Genomic DNA, 17,899 nt, shown 5'->3' with positions numbered 1-17,899 from the left:
ATTTCACACTTTTAGAATCAACCATGATTACAGATAAGCAGATAATAATGCTACTCAAACACATCAATCTCCAAACATTTTGTGCTAGAAGTTTTATGTTTGGACGTAACTGACACTGGACAAAGATGCTGAAGGAATCACAACAAGTGTGGCTCCGCTGGAACAATACGTCTCCCCCACCTACTGTTATTTCCTGTCAACACACTTCACCTTTACACTGAACTTGGTGTCTACTGTGGGCCCAGGGCAGGGAAATATAAATGGCTTTCTTTCTGCACAATGAACTTTTCTTTAAACTAATCTCTTTTCAGGGGCTCATTCATAAATTGTTTTTATATATATATATATATATATATATATATATATATATATATAAATAAAATGACAGACACAGGGATTCTTTACAGGAAACTAAAGTAGCGTTCCTGGATGCAGACGAATTGTTGGTGGGGGAAAAGTAGCACAGATGATGCATTTGTTAGGGGAGATTTTCTGTCTGGTTTCATCTTTGACTTTGAAAAGTTCATACACTGCAGAGGGAATTCCACTGAGTGAGTCGGCTGTATTATACTCATATTTCTTCTAAAGATTTTTTTTTTATGAGAAAGTTGTCATTAGTATATGTGATTAGCATAAAGACGGATGATTGGATAATTCTGGCAATACAGGAATCCATGCTGGTTTGTCCCCTGTCATTATCTAATTTCATAATTATTAAACCATGTGTGATCATTAACTATACTGATTTATGGAAATGATAACTCTTAGTCCGGCCCTGTTGTCATTTAATATTCATATTCAATTATAGATTCTAATTAGATTACTAAAAGTAATGTTAGAAGCTGTTCTTTCAGATCATTTATTCTGGTGGTGATTTTTTTTAAAGCAATCCTTCAAGTAAATGAGCAACTGAATAGCTGTGAATCTATGCAGTATGGTTTTGGCACAGCCGGCTGCGTGAAACTGAGTGTGAATGTTTTTCCTGTATATTCACCAATGTGTGCACAGAACAGATGCCCCAGTCCTCAGACAGAGTACTATGTAGCTCCAGTCTGGGCTTGTCAGAACACCCTGTGCTACTCTGCACTGCCAGCACTTGAAGGTCTGCCAGGCTGGCCTCATCTGCTGCCCCTACACCTTGTTAGAGCCCAGAAGGAAGCGCAGCTGCATAATCAGCTGCTAATATTTCTAAAAATAACACATTAAGCTCCAGGGTCAGAAGTAGGAGGGCTAAGAATTGACAGGTAGACAGCATGCATAATCTATAAAGACACACTCTAGAGTTGGTGTGTGGGAACTTCATGCTTGGGGCTTTTTTCATGAAGGTCACATATGAGGTTTTTAAAAAGGCTGCATCACTGTGGGCCTCAAATTATTTATATTTCTTATAGCATATGAAAATGTTGAAAAAGGGATTCCACTGAAGGTCTACAGAGTTCAACGTGATATTTTCTTACAATTTCAATTAATCATATTAGCACCAAATTATAGTCCAGGGATTTTCATGTATAGCTATCTTTAAAGCAGCATATAGCTGTAGTTATCTGCAGTAGTTTGCAATAAATGCTAACATCAGCATGCTCACATGGTTTTAACTGACAATTGATCCCGCTGCTGACATGCTAATGTTCATCATTTTGATAGAGTATTATTGCTTCCCAGTTATTACCAAACACAAATTAGAGCTGATGCAGGTATTTTGGACAAAGCACATGTTGACAGTGAAATTACAGGAAATGTTTAAGACTCACCAAAGAGATATTTAGCAGTATCATCCAAAGGTTAAAGACTTTTCACTGAAAATCATGAATCAGTCTCGTAGTGGCACTACGGGGTGAGTCATAGCTATATAAGAGTCATCCTCTGGGCATCATGATGGACAGCAGGAAAACACGCCATGTCACAAAGCTCAAATCATCTCATGCTGGTTTCTTGAACATCACAGTTGGTTCACTGCACTCAAACGGCCTCCATGATCACTAGATCTCAATTCAACACAGCACCTTTGGGATGTGGTGAAACTGGAGATTGACATTATGGATGTGCCGACAAATCTGCAGCAGCTACAGTTTGTGATGCTATCATGTCAATATGGACCGAAATCTCTGAGGAGTCTTTGATGCACCCTGCTGAACTTATGCCACAATGAATTGAGGCATTTCTGGAGGCAAATGGGGGTCAAATCCACTACTTGCTGGCCTTTACCCTTTTCTGTCTAATAGTGACTGGTGAGTGTATGCACTGACTTCCAAACATGCTGTGAGAAATGCAGAAAAAGGAGCCTGGATCACCTTACAGATGGTAAAGGTAAAATAATAGCAGATGTTGCTGAGACGTTCTTTGAAAAAGGTATTTTGTCACATTTTTATGTCACATTTCATATTTGCATCATCTTTCCAAAGTTGTAAATCAGACTCTCTGTAAACTTGCAACCATTTGCAGCTTGGGTGCACAGCTTTTGTTGCACTCTAAAACACTGACGTGTAGAAATAGTATAAAACCTGCATGGCTGGTTTTGTATTTGCAGTATCTATAGTGTAAGCTTGCTGGGTATTTTAAAGATAAGAATGCAAACAGCTTTCAAAAACGTATGAATTTTAATGGATATTGTGTGTTTATGTTTAATAGTTGACACTTAAAGATAAATTACTCTGTTTTAAACACCCATGCAGATTTTACTGTCTCTCAAGAGTGATTGCTTTGTAGCAGGCCATCCTCCTCGTCAATTACATGTTTTACTGTTCAAAGGCTTTGAGGAGCCTCACGAGTGGAGTAATTTAACCCAGAATCCCGATGAAAGCTAATGCTAATTGTTATGGTTCTTGCCATCATAAATATTCATTTGTCAACACAGTGACACACCACTCAGTGCTCTCTGTGGAGATTTGCAGCTTTGAAGATGCTAGGATTTGTTAGGAGCTCTATTTTAGCAGTACATGAAATATTGAAAAGCACAGTATACTTCCATCTTTTATTAAAGAAAATAAAGTCTCTTATTTCCTCCAAGTTTGCGCTTTAACATCAGTTCATAATCATACCTACAATGGATCCCTGCTGCTTTTACACATTAACTTTATGTACATACCTCTCAATATTGCTTTGAAGGTTAAAATAATTGATGGCGTTCACAGAGCGTCTGAGACATTGTTTCTGGAAAGACTCTTTGTACTGGTAACAAAGGCACTATTGGGTTTTGCAATTTCATTTTTTCTGATCCTTTGAGCCGCGTGAATGAAATGCTATTCTTCTCAATTTCACTGGGTTGGCAGCAGAAGTCTCAGCAGCAGAAATTTAAAAAACGTCAATAAAAAATAAAACTACGTGCATTTCTTGATACCACTAGGGGGTAAGTTAGAAAATCTATTTGGTAAAATTTCAGTAAGCTGATCTTTTATGCTTCTGTTGCTTAGACTTTGCACGTGGCAGGGTGAATTTTGATAAACTCTGGTATTTTCATGGGCTTATTTAGCATCACTTATCACACAATAGCTGTTACAAAGGAGTGTAGCCAAAGTGTTAATCGCGTGAGATTTAAATGGAACCTTTAGTTGGGTTTGAGGTAGCACTGCTGCTATAAAAAAAGGTTTCTGCTGGAAACAAAAAACGAAGTTTGAAGTGGGGAAGTTTGATAGAGTCTATTATTTATAGCACATATGGGGAAAAAAATCTGGCTTGTACTGCAGCAGGTGTGCTGCTATTGTTTCTGCTTTAATCATTATGTTTCAAAGGTGAAGGGATGTTTGCTAAGCCAGTCCAGTCTGTTGTTCAGAAACCCGCATTTGTTATTTTGACTACATCTCAATTATGTGCTTTTATTCCCAAGAAAGCCTGAGATCCCCAGGATTTTATATGTTTACAGGATATTTAATTTAAGCCAATTAAGATTTAAAAGTCTACCTTGCAGTGTTGTCTTTTTAAAAACATTATTTTTAGTTTGAAAGTCATTTTCTTGACTTCCCTTACAATACAAATTAACTGTTCTTTTTATCATTTAGTCATGTTTTATAAAACTCAGATCCATCCCTATTCTTCCGCTTATCCAGTTCAGTGTCATTGGCCTATACTAACTGCCATAGAGCGACAGGTGGGGTAAACCCTGGATAGGTACAGCTGATCACAGCTACCTGCAAATGGTGTCCCTGTGTATTCCCTTTAGAATACTTCGTACACAAATTGTCACTCCGTGTCTGTAACAATTTCATTCCTGACCTTGGTTCTGACAAGAACCACACAGTTTTTCCAAGACATATTTTGTGGACACAAACAGTATTATCATGCCTGTCCCTGCTCCCCAGAGCATCTTTAGCACAACAGGAAGGCCAGATTCCTGCAAGAAGTGTGAGACCTGGTTGGCAGGTCCATATTCGGTGTGCCCATTGAGGGGCATGGGCAACGGGCATGAAGCCAAGCCACAGACTGAGGCTCCAAGCTGTCCGCACTGATGAAAGAAAGAAATTTACATTAACCATGTTGCCATGTGTCTCCAAGGACTGTGTTGCTTTGTTCACTCTGAAATAGTGCCCAATGCAATGCTAATTAGGAAGGCTTTTTTTTTTAAACTACTGAACAAATTCAACAAGAAACATTTAAAGTAAACCTGATAATAGGCTGCTCTCCTCAGGAAAACAACAACTGCAAATTTAATTGTAGTTACATGAGGACAAAGAGAACTAGTTATGTCAGCGCAGCTTTAATGGTACACAAGTGTGAAGGTGCTGCTGTATGTTGCGCAAAGATCAGATGTTGTGAAAACTAGGACTGTTAAAAAACTGCTATAAAAATGTTAAGGGAACACTAAACTTCAGTGTTGGTTACCAATCAGTAACAATGCATAAACTGTTGTCACCTGCTTTGGTGCAAATGAAAGGGAAAACGGATGCACAAGAAATGCTCCAACAAGATAACACTCCAAAACAGAATGGTTTTGGAGGTGGTGGCCTCAGACCATTGCTCTGTCATGATCCTTCCTGACTGATTTTTCACTAGTTTCGCTCTTTGCTAATGTCTTTCTCACTGCTGGCAGCATGAGACGGTACCTACGCTCCTACCACATAAATGCAGAAGGAAGGAGGTTTGTCCTCGCTGTGTCCTCACTCCCTGGACAGTCTCTGTCCCTGTTACTCAGAAACATTGCTTAGTTGTAGATGTATGTGCAACAGCTACTAAACTACTATATAAAACCTTCATTTCTCTCATCTTAAAGTTTGTATTCACCTCATCTTGAAACCATGTCTTTTGCAAAGTCTTCTTGGCCCGTTTCCCCCAGGGGGCGCTGTCTTCATTAAGTTATTTATCTTTATTCATCTTTGCACTGTTTTTGGCAACAGCTTGATCACAAATGAGCAAATGCTAGTCCTGCTGCTGTTGAATGCCCTTCTACATAAATTCTCCTTGTGTAATAGTGCATCTCCTGGTATCTCCTCTACACAAAAATATGTGTTTTCTCAATCCGGCTGTCTTGGTTTTTGTAGTATTATTTGGTTTGTAGTCCCACGACTGACCACAAACATTACAGTGTGTGCAGTTTTGTTGTTGATAGGGCCTCCTGTCTGAGACTGTGTGCTGGCAGACACAGCAAACCTTATGACAGTATATATGTATGGTTGTATGTGGTCACCACCTGAAAGATGACTCTCCTTATTGGATTGTCTTGTTGTTGCCTCTCCAGCGTTGTCACCATTTGCACCAGAACAGGTGAAAAGGATTTATGCTTCTTAACTTGATTAATTTGTGTTTTTTTCTTAAGCATTGTGCAAGAAAGAAATCTTTAAATATTCAGAAATATCCCTACTAAAACTTTCAGTTTACTGCTACTAAGGGATTAAATAAATAACTTAAATATTAACATTGATTGGCTGTATTAAATAGCATTTTGTTTTTCTTTCCTCCTCACACTGCAGACATAGCAGTATGTTTGATTGGAGACGTCTGAATTATCAGAAGAGCAATACATTCAGCTTGAATTGATTGCTTGTCTGCTTTGAAGCTTTTGCAATTAAACATCATTTGTTAATTTACAGCTAACAAATGACTTGGGTGTGCTTACATTTCCCTGAGAGATGGCAAGATTCACAAAGGGACCATTAGCTTTGTAAATTCCAGCGGCATAATAACCTTGTTATGCATCCGTCAAACAAACATAGGTAGTAAATGCTGGTAAAAATCAATTATAATTCTTATAGTTCGAGATTTAAAGTCATTCATTTTTTAAAGCAGGTTTATTATGTTATTTTCATTGAGGCTGACCTGTTGAGTAACGTATATACATGCAAATACTGCTCGCTGCTCTTCACCAGTGCCAACATCAACAGATCCTTCAGTAGACGAATCAATATTGAAAACAGTGCTGCAGACAGACTTCTGTTATTTTTCTTACAGTAAAACTGGTGGAATTTATTAAATGTTACTTAACTGGCTGCAGTCAAGATGAAAGCTGCTCTTAACTGTTTGAAATTATTTAACGATAAACTATATCTGTTGGACAAAACCAGCCACCCGAGGGAATAATGTTTACTGACATTTCATACATTTTTTGCTTTATTTTGTTTAATCAAGAATAAAATTTGCTATTTTTTTAAGCCCATCCAATCACTAGAAATGCACCAGTCCAATTTTTGCCTTGCATATCAGACAGATACTGAATGAAGAACCTTAATATTCCCACAGCACGGAGGAAACTAACAGCAAAGCTTCAAAGGTGTGTAGGTACTTCACAATTCATGCTGACAAGTTTTATTTGTTTGCTTGCTGTACGTGGTGTCTTATCTCTGATTTAAGGCAAATGAAAAGCTCTCTCTTTCTATGTCTCTCTCTGAATATTAGATTTCACTTGCTGTGAAGCTTTAACCACACGTACGCTATCACAACAAGTTTTTGTCAGCTAGACTGAGGTTGTCGTCTTCTGCACATTTCTTTTCACACAGCGACACCGAGAGCAGAAAAAGAGAGATGATAGCACGACTATAAAAGACAAATCAGGGCAGGAGAGACAAAGGATATAAGACATTGTGTGTTGATGCATGCTCAAACATCCAGGTAAGTAAATCCCCAAAAGTTGACTTAACATCAGTTCATGACTTCTTCAGTCTCCAAAAATTCAGACTGAAGAAGTCACTTGTATGTCTGGAAAATATACTTATATTGACACAACCTGTACTAAAGCAGAAACCTTACACTGATTAGGAAGTAGCACAGCTTATTTGTTTACACCTGCATTGGATCAGTACAATAGCCAGTGACTCCAAACCAAGTTTAAAAAAAAAAATCAGAACAGAAGAAGTTGGATCAGTTGAATCCCGTCCATTTATTCCAACTTCTTTCCTACAGACTTTTTTAGGCGTTTTTACTATTGTGATATCCACCATGGTCACAACAGTGTGCTGCCACAATTAAATAAATGAAATACATGGGTTCTAACAAGCTGCTTGTGGACTTAACTGAAAAAAAGTCCTTTTTTCCAGAAGCAGATGGTAATTCTCAGACCTCGAGTGCCATCGCTGGCAGGTTTGCACTGTTAGTGTCCACTCTAAATGCAGCCAAAGTATATTTAAACCATGTGTCTCATTTAGACAGACAGGTAACCAGCTGGCTGCCTCTCTCAGAACAAATGTTCAAGTCACAAACAAGGTTTTAAAATTGATACATTTTCTAAAGATATTTAATTATTGATCCAAACCAAAACAAGTATTTGTGACTATAAAGCATAGGCAGAGGAGATATCTACCGCTACGTCATAAACTTGTGTTGACCCGTCACAAGTCTATTTCATTACTTTGCCGTTGACGTTGCTGTTTAATGTTATTTCTTTGAAGTTTGCTGTGTTTTGTGTCTTATTACAAGAACAAGGACGTCAATCGTGTTGGATTCAAAGATGCAATTTCACCGCACACACAAACCATTGCTTTTTATCCCGAATACACAAATGCTTTTATATGTGCCCTACATCTAAATAAAGGTTTTCATGTGGGTGCACAGACTGAACAATGTTTTCCCTGAAGCTCCTTTTATCAATAGCATCTTATTGACTGGATATCCAGGGAAGACATAAGTGGGGATCTAAGCAAACAATGCCAAATTATGATCTCATACTCCCCAAATAAGCTATTAACACACATAGACTGCAGCTCGAAACTTTTTTAGATGTGAACCAGCCAAGGTGCATCACAGTTGAGCTGTGCATTAATGCCAGCTCCCTGGTACAAACTCTGCATCTCTTATCATTGTACCTATTTGAGAGTCATGTGCCATGTGTCCTGCCTTCTGCACAGTCTCCCCATGTAGCAACCTGATCTAAAACCAATGGATTATTTACAGCACTGAGAACCTGTCACACATAGACTATCTACTCCTATATGCCGCATGCAACAAATGACAACTTGGCTCTCCTGAGAGAGAGGTGGGTGATTAATTAATTAATATTTTGTCTTTGTATATCAGACATGGAAAACAGGGAAGTTTGTCAGATCAATCATATTTTGAAACACACAAATTTGCACAAGCCTAATTATACATTGTCAGCCAAGAGCCTTCAATGACACTCCAAGTTCATCTGTTTTTTCGTAGGGAGGCAGAAACATTATTGTTTAGCTTGAATCAGAAAATACAATTATTTTGGTGAATATCAGCCCACGCTCACATTTTGCTAATTACCCATGAAGTAATTTCCATAAATAATTGCTCCTGTTTATTACAGTGGCCCCATCTGCCACACAGGAGTAATCAAATGAGCACAGTGACTTTGAGTAATGGCACTTACAGGCCTATACTGGAATACTCCAACGCAACGCAAATGAAGTTCAAATCTGCAGCTCATTACACACCAATCATCTCAACGGGGTAACGTTTTCACTCCAGCTCGACCTTATATCAAACATCAATGCAGAGGGTGTTATTTTTAGACATTTTTGCGGCATTTTATGCAGAGCGATATCAGTCCAGACTGAAATATTGAATAAATTATAGTTTTGATATTTATAATCATCAGAGAATTCATTCTACTCAATTTTCCTCCTGTGTTATTTGCAACAAACTTTTCTCTTTATCTTGTTAAACGTTTGGATAATGGGTAAGTATGACCAAACGTTTGACTTTTACTGCAGTTATGCAACATTTTCCATACATACACAACACAAGTTTACAACAAAATTGTGTTTGATCAGTGGTCATGACAATTTGCATATTAATGATTAATGATCAAGAAACTGATCTCACAGCCCTAAAGTTAATCAGTGGTGCTTGTTTCAGTCATTATGCAAATGTACTTGTAATAAGGTTGGAGAAACCTGCAGTCAGCTGAGACTGAAGTAGTTACTTGGATGAGTGACGAAACACTTCTCCCACTGGAAACGCCATGTTCACATGAACAAAATCGACTTTTTGGAAAATAAAACGTTTTTTTTTTCTCTGTTGCTAAGAAGTTGAGAATGTCCATATATCTCCATTACTTAATCCAAATCCTCTATCAAGAATAACTTGTTCCGGACAGTCTCAAAAATTATATTCAGCAGAGTCAATTAAGCAATTATATGCTCCATTTGACTGCTGACCATAATGTCCCCTACTGTTTTCTGCTTCAGTACTCGCTGTGTCTAATCTTCATAGAGTGTTTGATTTAATATTGGGGTACTGGCAAGCGACTGCCTGAAAGCTATAAAATTTTAAGCTGAGATAATGACTTATTTGAACTTCTTCTGACTGAACAAAACATTTGAAACTGACTGAAGATTAAGAAAATCGTAAATGTCACTGGCAACACGATTACGTTTAAACTGTGATAAGGTTTTAATTTGCTTTTTCAATAGGCTTTGATTTTACCTTCGAATGAGCACAGAATAAAACATGATGGCAAAATGTAAATTCAGGTTGAAGTGGTGTAGTGGTTTGTGAGCTCACGGGTGTCAACTGATTAGGTTCATTAGCAACAGCTTGACTTTTTAGCTCATAACTGTGACTGTGCAAATTTGGCATGTAAACAACCATTTTTGTTGACAATTGATTACGCCTGGTAATAGCTGCATTTCTTTACAGTGCAGACTAAATAAATTATATTTATTTGATTCTCACATATATGAGTTATGTTCTTAAGAAGTGCTTGGCAAATCCAGTCAACACTTCATGAGTTACACCTTGCTATTACTGGGTCTTTCTTTTGCTTTCTGAAGGGTATAGATTTAACAAGTTTTTGGGGTTTTTTTTAGATTTTGGTCCATACTGACCTCCCACAGATGCTGCAAATTTGTCATATCCTACATCGCAAAGGTTCTTTATTGGATATGGTGACTGTGGAGGTCATTTGAGTACAGCGATCTCAATATCATGTTCAACAAGCCAGTTTGAAATGATTTGACCTTTGTGGCAAGGTCCTTTATCCTGCTGGAAGCAACCATCAGAAGATGGGACACTGTTATCATAAAGGGACAGACATGGTGCACAAATGAATAACCTTAATATTCCCAACATCACCAGTACCATCATTCTGAAATGCTGACACAAAAATATGGTTGTCTGTACCATATTTACCTGTACCATCTAAAATACTGGAGCAGAAATAAAAACTTATCAGAACAAACAACATTTTCCATGTTCTGTTGCCCTGTTTTGGTGAATCCATGTAAACTAGATCCTGAGTTTCCTCACAGGATTGCCACTCAGTGTGGTCTTCAGCTGCTGTAGCCTGTTTGACTCTAACTTGATATGTGTTGCATTCAGAGATGCTCTTCTGCATACTTGCATTGAAATAAGTGGCTATTCGAGCTACTGTTGCCTTCCTATCAGCACAAAACATTCTGGCCATTCTCCTCTCAGCTCTGCCATCTCACTGAATACTTTCTTTTTTTTGGACCATTCTGTGTAAACCATAAAAAAAAATGGTTTTGAGTCACTTAAAATACCCTTTCTAATTCTCTGTTTGAACATCAGGAGGTTTTCTTGACTATTTCAACATGTCTAAATGCACTGAGTTCCTGCCATGTGATTGGATCATTAGCATACTGCAATAACAGGTGTATCTAACAAAATAGGCGATAAGTCCCTTGAAGCATCTGTTGTTGTGATAAGTAAAACTGAATTTATTCAAGCATATGTTATGTAGCAAAACTGAACAATTTATGTGTTCAGAGAATAACACTACGACGATGGGTATGGAAACTTTTATGAAATTTATACATGCAATATAAAAGGTGCACAAAGGTTTTTTTGGTTTTTTTTACCAAATATTTCTATTATTTACAATATGGAATGCTGTGCTTAAAATGTATGAATATGTTTTCTAAATCGGGCCGTCTTGGTTTTTGTAACATCATCTGGTTTTTAGTCGTGAAAATGTGACTCACCGCAAACATTAGAGTATGCAGTCAAAGGAGCTTGCAAAAAAAGCGTCTGGACTTCTTTAAGTTGCTTGAAGCAACTTAAAGAAGTCCAGACGCTTTTTTTGCAAGCTCCTTTGACTACGATGACCTGGATGACTGAGAACCTTCACAGACGTTAGAGTACGCACATTTTTGTTGCTGATAGGGTCTCTTGAGTCTCATGACATGACACTATTAGCTGCCTAACGGAGTGTGAGACACATGATGTGAGGTTTTCATTTTTGATGAGACGGCTGTGAGATGTTTAGTTATATCTTGATAAAGAAAGTTTTTTATTTTTATTTTTTTAGAGTGCATAACTGTCAGAAATGTGTCACTTTGCAAAAAATGGCGATTTTGTAAAACTATTGTAGCTCTTGGCCTACTTACAACAAAAGAATAAAGACCAACAATAAAACCACAATTATGACCACAGACACTGGCAGACACACAAACAAGTGGTGCACACTGATTCTTACCGTCCGTTCTGTGTGAACATGGCCACTAGAGGCGTAGTACTTCGGTCAACTGAAAGACAAAAAGGTATTTTGTTAAGTTTAAAGTTAATCTTCTTGATGATATTGTTTTCTTCTTGGCTGTTGCAGATTGATGGCAGATTTAACCCTGACATATCATCAGTCACAAAGGATACTGTGGGAATGGCCGGGCAAGTATTGTCTGAGAAGAAAAAGTAAGGCGAAGACAGGACTCCTTTATCACAATAATGATAGAGACCTTACTTAAAGAGATTTTTTTTAAGAGCAATGAAAAATTGAGCCTGAGGCTTGTTGCAGTTATCCCAGTGTGTGTTTACCCTCACCACAAGGCTCAATGTTTAAATCCCCACTGGTCTTATTAAGGATGAAAGAATGATTCATTGTATGATGTGAAAACGTTACCTAATCCGGAGCAGCTAGCCTCGGCTTCCTGCTCCTCCCGGTCCACAGAACAGTTTGAAACTGCTTTGTGAGTGATAAAGAAAGGACAGGCAGTCCTCAGTGATACATTACATATATAACCTAATTATATGTGGTGAATCTGACATTATGATAAACATACAGCATATTTCATAGCCTGCTTTATAGTCTTACTAAAAATATTCTCACCACTTTTTACATTTGCTGTCACTTTGATTTCAATGTACTGAACAGCAAGGAAGCATCGACTGTAAAATTCTAGGTCGCCAACAATGTTTAATAGTTTGACTGGCAGCCAGTTCTGATACCGATGTACTGTCAGTTTATTTTTGTTGTTAGTTTCCCCCTTAAAAAAAAGAGAAATAATCATCATTCAAAAAGGCAACAAAATTGCTTTTAAGGCTTTCAATTCTTTATTAATTAAATGTGAGCTAGTATAAAATTGTTGTAATACAACAGTAGCAATTGCCATAAGGAAAAGTCATATTTTTGTTTTTTGCCAGTAGCAGCCAAAAAAGCCAATCTACTAAGGAGACTTAGTTCTGTCTCTGACTTGAATTTTTGCAGTTGTTAATATACCAGACAGTCAACTGCCTTAGAGGAAAAAGATAAATCCAAAAAAACACTAACTCATTTACCAGTGATTCACTCTTTCACCAGGTACATGTCAACCCTTTTCACAGAATCCACATTTTTCTAAATTTCTTCTACTTTTCCTTAAGGCCCTGAACATGTACTGTATCTCATTTGGTTCTTTAGGACTTTTGAGTTGGATCTGAAATGGCAGTTCTCAAATTATGCCGGGATTGTGGTCCAGAGTAAAACATCAAACCTTGGTCAAATGAAAAGAGGCAGTGTAGGTCAGAAAATAAAGTGAACCATGGTTTAGTTTTATTCTGGTGTAAAAATATTTTCTTGGGTGGTTTGAACCTTTGGACCAACAGCAAGGCAAAACAGGCTAACATCAGAACCAAAAGGAAAAGAATCAACTACAGTAACACATAAGACATGTTTGAGGTCTAAAATATGAGTCAACAATGCTATTAAAATAAACTAATGCCATTGCCGTGACCTTCTAGCTATTTTTTGGAAGGGCAGGAGAGAAAGGATACCAGGAGGTGGGAGTGGTGAGTATTATGCTTGAAGTTGGTGCTGCAGGGAGTGTTACTATTCTGACAACAAAATTAATCGGTTCATTTTTCTACATTAGTGTAAACAATAAATAAAAATTTATTTCATTTAATAATTTCCTATTCATGCCATCTACAGACAAACTGATGTCAAGTGCACAGACATATTGCCCATAGGTCATGACAACAGGACACTGGTATGTCATGTGCATTTCTTTATCTAAGTAAGTTTTATGATAGTGGACATATTTACTTGGCGGTTGTAATTCTTGGGTCTGAAATTTACTATTTTCTTAGGTAATCGTTTTTTCAAGTTTCAAATTGGTGTTACCCTCTATTCTAATAAACCCAAAATATAATAATAATGATAATAATAATAAACAATAATTTCCTGTGATGTAAAATAAGGAAAGGCAGAACATTTGGGTGAAAACCATATTTTGCCTTTATTTTTATTTTTTAGGATCACTTTAATTTTCCTGACTGCTCCTCGTTTGACTTTAAAAAAAAAAAAAAATTTGTCTGTTGTCAAGTTGTTAAAAAATGGCAAATCAATTTTGGATTATTTATTGCTTTGTTTGTGGCATAAACAAACTCAAAAGGTCAATACCACGATTACAGCGCTAGACAGCAATTTGCAATCAAGAGAGATTTTTGAGAGTAAATATCTGGGTCACAGAAAGACTTGTCGTAGATGTACATGCTGGAAATGTCAAATCAAAACCACTGAGCAATACACAGGTAATCTGCAATCAAGCCCTCATTTCCAAAGGACAAGTGACTTCTGTGAACAAATTAAGCAGAAGGACAAAGAATTTGCCAGCACCAAAATCATTACCATCAGAAGCTGAGATGGATGTTACCATTTTATTATAACCGCCATCTTTTTTCTTTCATTTTGTCTCTTTTTTTCCTTTGTTTGTCTCAATATCTCTCTCATATTATTCTCTTTTTTTATACGTATATTGCAGTTTTTTTCCGTTTAATTTGCATGTTTTCTCCATTGTGTCACTAACGATAGACACAGTAAATTGATATTAGAGAATAAACTACTGCATATTTCAATACAAAAAAGGTCGAGCATTCGATGATAATTTGTAAACAAAACAAATAAAAAAAACCCCACATAAAATACAATTCTCTAAAGACCAATGTGACATTAAAAAAATGTGACCATTTAAAAGTCCAAAACACAAAGATTTGTGAATCAAAATGAAATACAGCAGAAAAGACTAACAGGTCCTAACAATGGAAGCTGGAATTTGAATTCATTTTTGCCACAAGTTACTTCAGTAATAAATAACCAGTCGCTATGATTAGTGATTTTTTTTCTTATGTTGCAGCTTTAACAGACATACTTGTCTGTCTAGACTTGTAGTCAAGACCGCCTAAACCAAGACCAAGACCAGAGGGTATCGAGGCCGAGACCAAGACCAAGACAGACCGAGTCAAGACCAAGACAAAGTCGAGACGAGACCAAGACCGAGACAAAAAAGTCTTTAAACTGCAGCCAGATGCTGCTTCGTTTACGGGTCCTCAGGCATATTTATGTGTTTTTGGGATGCACTCGTACATCCCTCCTCACCGCTGTCTACTGTCTCACTCACTTACTGAGAGGACAGACGCACGCTCCACTTGACTGTCGCGTCTCTCACCCTCTGTTTTTCACATAATGATATTATCCTATATCCTCACATGTGATTGGCCACAATATGGAGGGATTGGAGCATAGCTGAGCCACTGTGTGAGAGCTGAGCGGCGAAAGGAAATTAAGTGAGGAGCCGGCTCTCGCTCAATGGGAGTCGACTCTTGTGATTCACTACAAAGCACTCTCGAAGCACGGCTCTTAGAGCTGATGCTTTTGCGCATGACACATTATCGCACGTTACGCTGTGTGTCATGGATACTGTTGACTCCAAATCTCCCTGACCACTATGTCGATCTGAGACAGCAAGACCGAGACAGCGAGACCAAGACAAGACCTAGACCACGTAAAAGTCTCAAAGACATCCAACTCTAGCATACTGATTAGTCTCCATGAAGCTACAGTATGCTCTTTTGTCAGCTGGAGGAAAGATAGGAGACAGAGATAAAGCTATTTCTGCATCTGTACTTTCAGAAAGTACAGAACATGCACTTTAAACCATCGATGGGATTATGACGACTGAATATATTAAAACCTCATCTGTTGTGAAATTAACAAAACTAAAGACTTACAGTTCAAAAGTCTTGAGCCACCCCTCATTTTTACTTTCACTTTTATCCGGATGTCCTAAAAACACCCTGAAAAGCCTTCAGTTAATCCAAAATGCTGCAGTAAGAGTCCTGACAGGGACTAGAAAGAGAGAGCATATTTCTCCTGTATTGGCTTCCCTTCACTGGCTTCCTGTTAAATTGAATTCAAAATCCTGCTCCTCACATAAAAGGTCTTAAATAATCAGGCCCCATCTTATCTTAATGACCTTGTAGTACCATATCACCCCATTAGAGCACTTTGCTCTCGCTCTGCAGGCCTACTTGTTGTTCCTAGAGTATTTAAAAGTAGAATGGGAGGCAGAGCGTTCAGTTTTCAGGCCCCTCTTCTGTGGAACCAGCTTCCAGTTTGGATTGGGGAGACAGACACTATCTCTACTTTGAAGATTAGGCTTAAAACTTTCCTTTTTGCTAAAGCATATAGTTAGGGCTGGACCAGGTGACCCTGAATCCTCCTTTAGTTATGTTGCAACAGGTGTAGGCTGCCGGGGGATTCCAATGATGCATTGTTTTTCCTTTTCAGTCACCTTTCTCACTCACTATGTGTTAATAGACCTCCCTGCATTAAATCGTACTTGTTATTAATCTCTGTCTCTCTTCCACAGCATGTCTTCTATCCTGTCTTCCTTCTCTCACCCCAACCGGTCACAGCAGATAGCCCCGCCCCTCCCTGAGCCTGGTTCTGCCGGAGGTTTCTTCCTGTTAAAAGGGATATATGAGATATAAGGGATTATGCTATATAAATCAAATTGAATTGAATTTATTTTTTATTTTGATCCCATGCAGACAGGCTTTCTAAAAAAATTTAAGTGGTCTTGAATGACAGTTCTTCAGGCTTTTTTGAGGCTTTTCATAGTTTTTCATTGGATATTGGCTGCTGTTTCACTAATTTTCAGTTCAGTCATTGTACCTGTCCATTCTCAGAGGAAGACACCTAACTCAAGGTCTAAACAAGTTTTGTGTCAGTTTTGACATGTATCAAATTGTATTTTTCCACCAAAAAGGTAATTTCCAAAGAGCTATTAGCTGGAAATGTGGCATATCTTAGCATGGTGTGCAGTGTATCCTAAAAAGAAAAAAAATATAGAGGAACATAGGACAAGTGGAGGATAAAAGAAGAAGCGCCAGGTCAAAAACTACAATGTCTACAGTAGAAAAACAATATCTGAAAGGCAAGTTGTACAAAAAAGGAACAAAACCCAGCAAACACCTGATACAGGACCGTCAGTTGTTCCAGCTGTTACTTGTTGAAACAACAAAAATGGTCTCATTGGCAGAGTGGCTGTCAAGACGGTATTCTTAAAGAAGAGAAACAGGGAGACAGGGCTGAGACATGCCAAATTACGCAAGAACTGGCTCCAAGTTTAAGTTTCTGGAAAGGTACTGTCAGATTTTGATCCACTATGCATCTGACTGGTAACAGGTACATTTTTCAGCATGACATTGATGCCAAAGACACTGCCAATGCAGTAAAAGCATACCTGGATAGAAAAACGCACAGTGGAACACTATCAGTCATGGTTGCCCTCCCCACAGCCCAAACCTCAGCATTATTGAAGCAGTGTAAGATTATCTTGACAGAGAACAACAAAAAGCGGGCAACATCCACATAAAATCATTGGAATGTCATTCAAAATATTCCTGAAGACTATTTAAAGAAATTAAAAGAACACCTGGCTTGGACAGTTCAGGTTGTGTTGAAAAATAAAGGTGCTCATACCAGATATTGGCTTGTTAGAATTGTACAAATTCAGTTTTTGTCTTATATACTGTATTTCCAGGAATTTTTGCATGTTTGCATGTATCACTCAATTTCCTGAAATAGTGTTGTCTCAAAACTTGTGCACTTTAGTACCCAAATAAAAAAAAAAAATACATTTAACCAACTAATATTTTAGTGTGACTAGCAAGGGCAGGGACATTTAAATGTCGCTGTTAAATATGCAATCACAAGAAAGATAAATTATGAAATCCACTTTCACTATATTCGTGTATACAGTGTCTGGTTGGTGAGTGCAGAATAAACTAATTTCCCACATTTCCAGCTAAATTTAAAGAAATGAGAGGTGCATCATTGTCATCTCAGGGCTTTGATTACTACTCTTAGGATTAGGATCAGTCTGAGTCCGGGTTTTAGTCATCATTTCTTATAATTTACAGGTATCATATGCATGTTATATTTTAAACAGTGAATAGCTCATTCATTCAAATAACCTACAGATTAAGCAACAAATAAAAATAGTCATGAATAAAG

Source organism: Astatotilapia calliptera, chromosome 11 (genome assembly GCF_900246225.1).
Source record: "Astatotilapia calliptera chromosome 11, fAstCal1.2, whole genome shotgun sequence".
Taxonomy (NCBI): domain Eukaryota; kingdom Metazoa; phylum Chordata; class Actinopteri; order Cichliformes; family Cichlidae; genus Astatotilapia; species Astatotilapia calliptera.
This window is presented reverse-complemented; position numbering follows the sequence as displayed.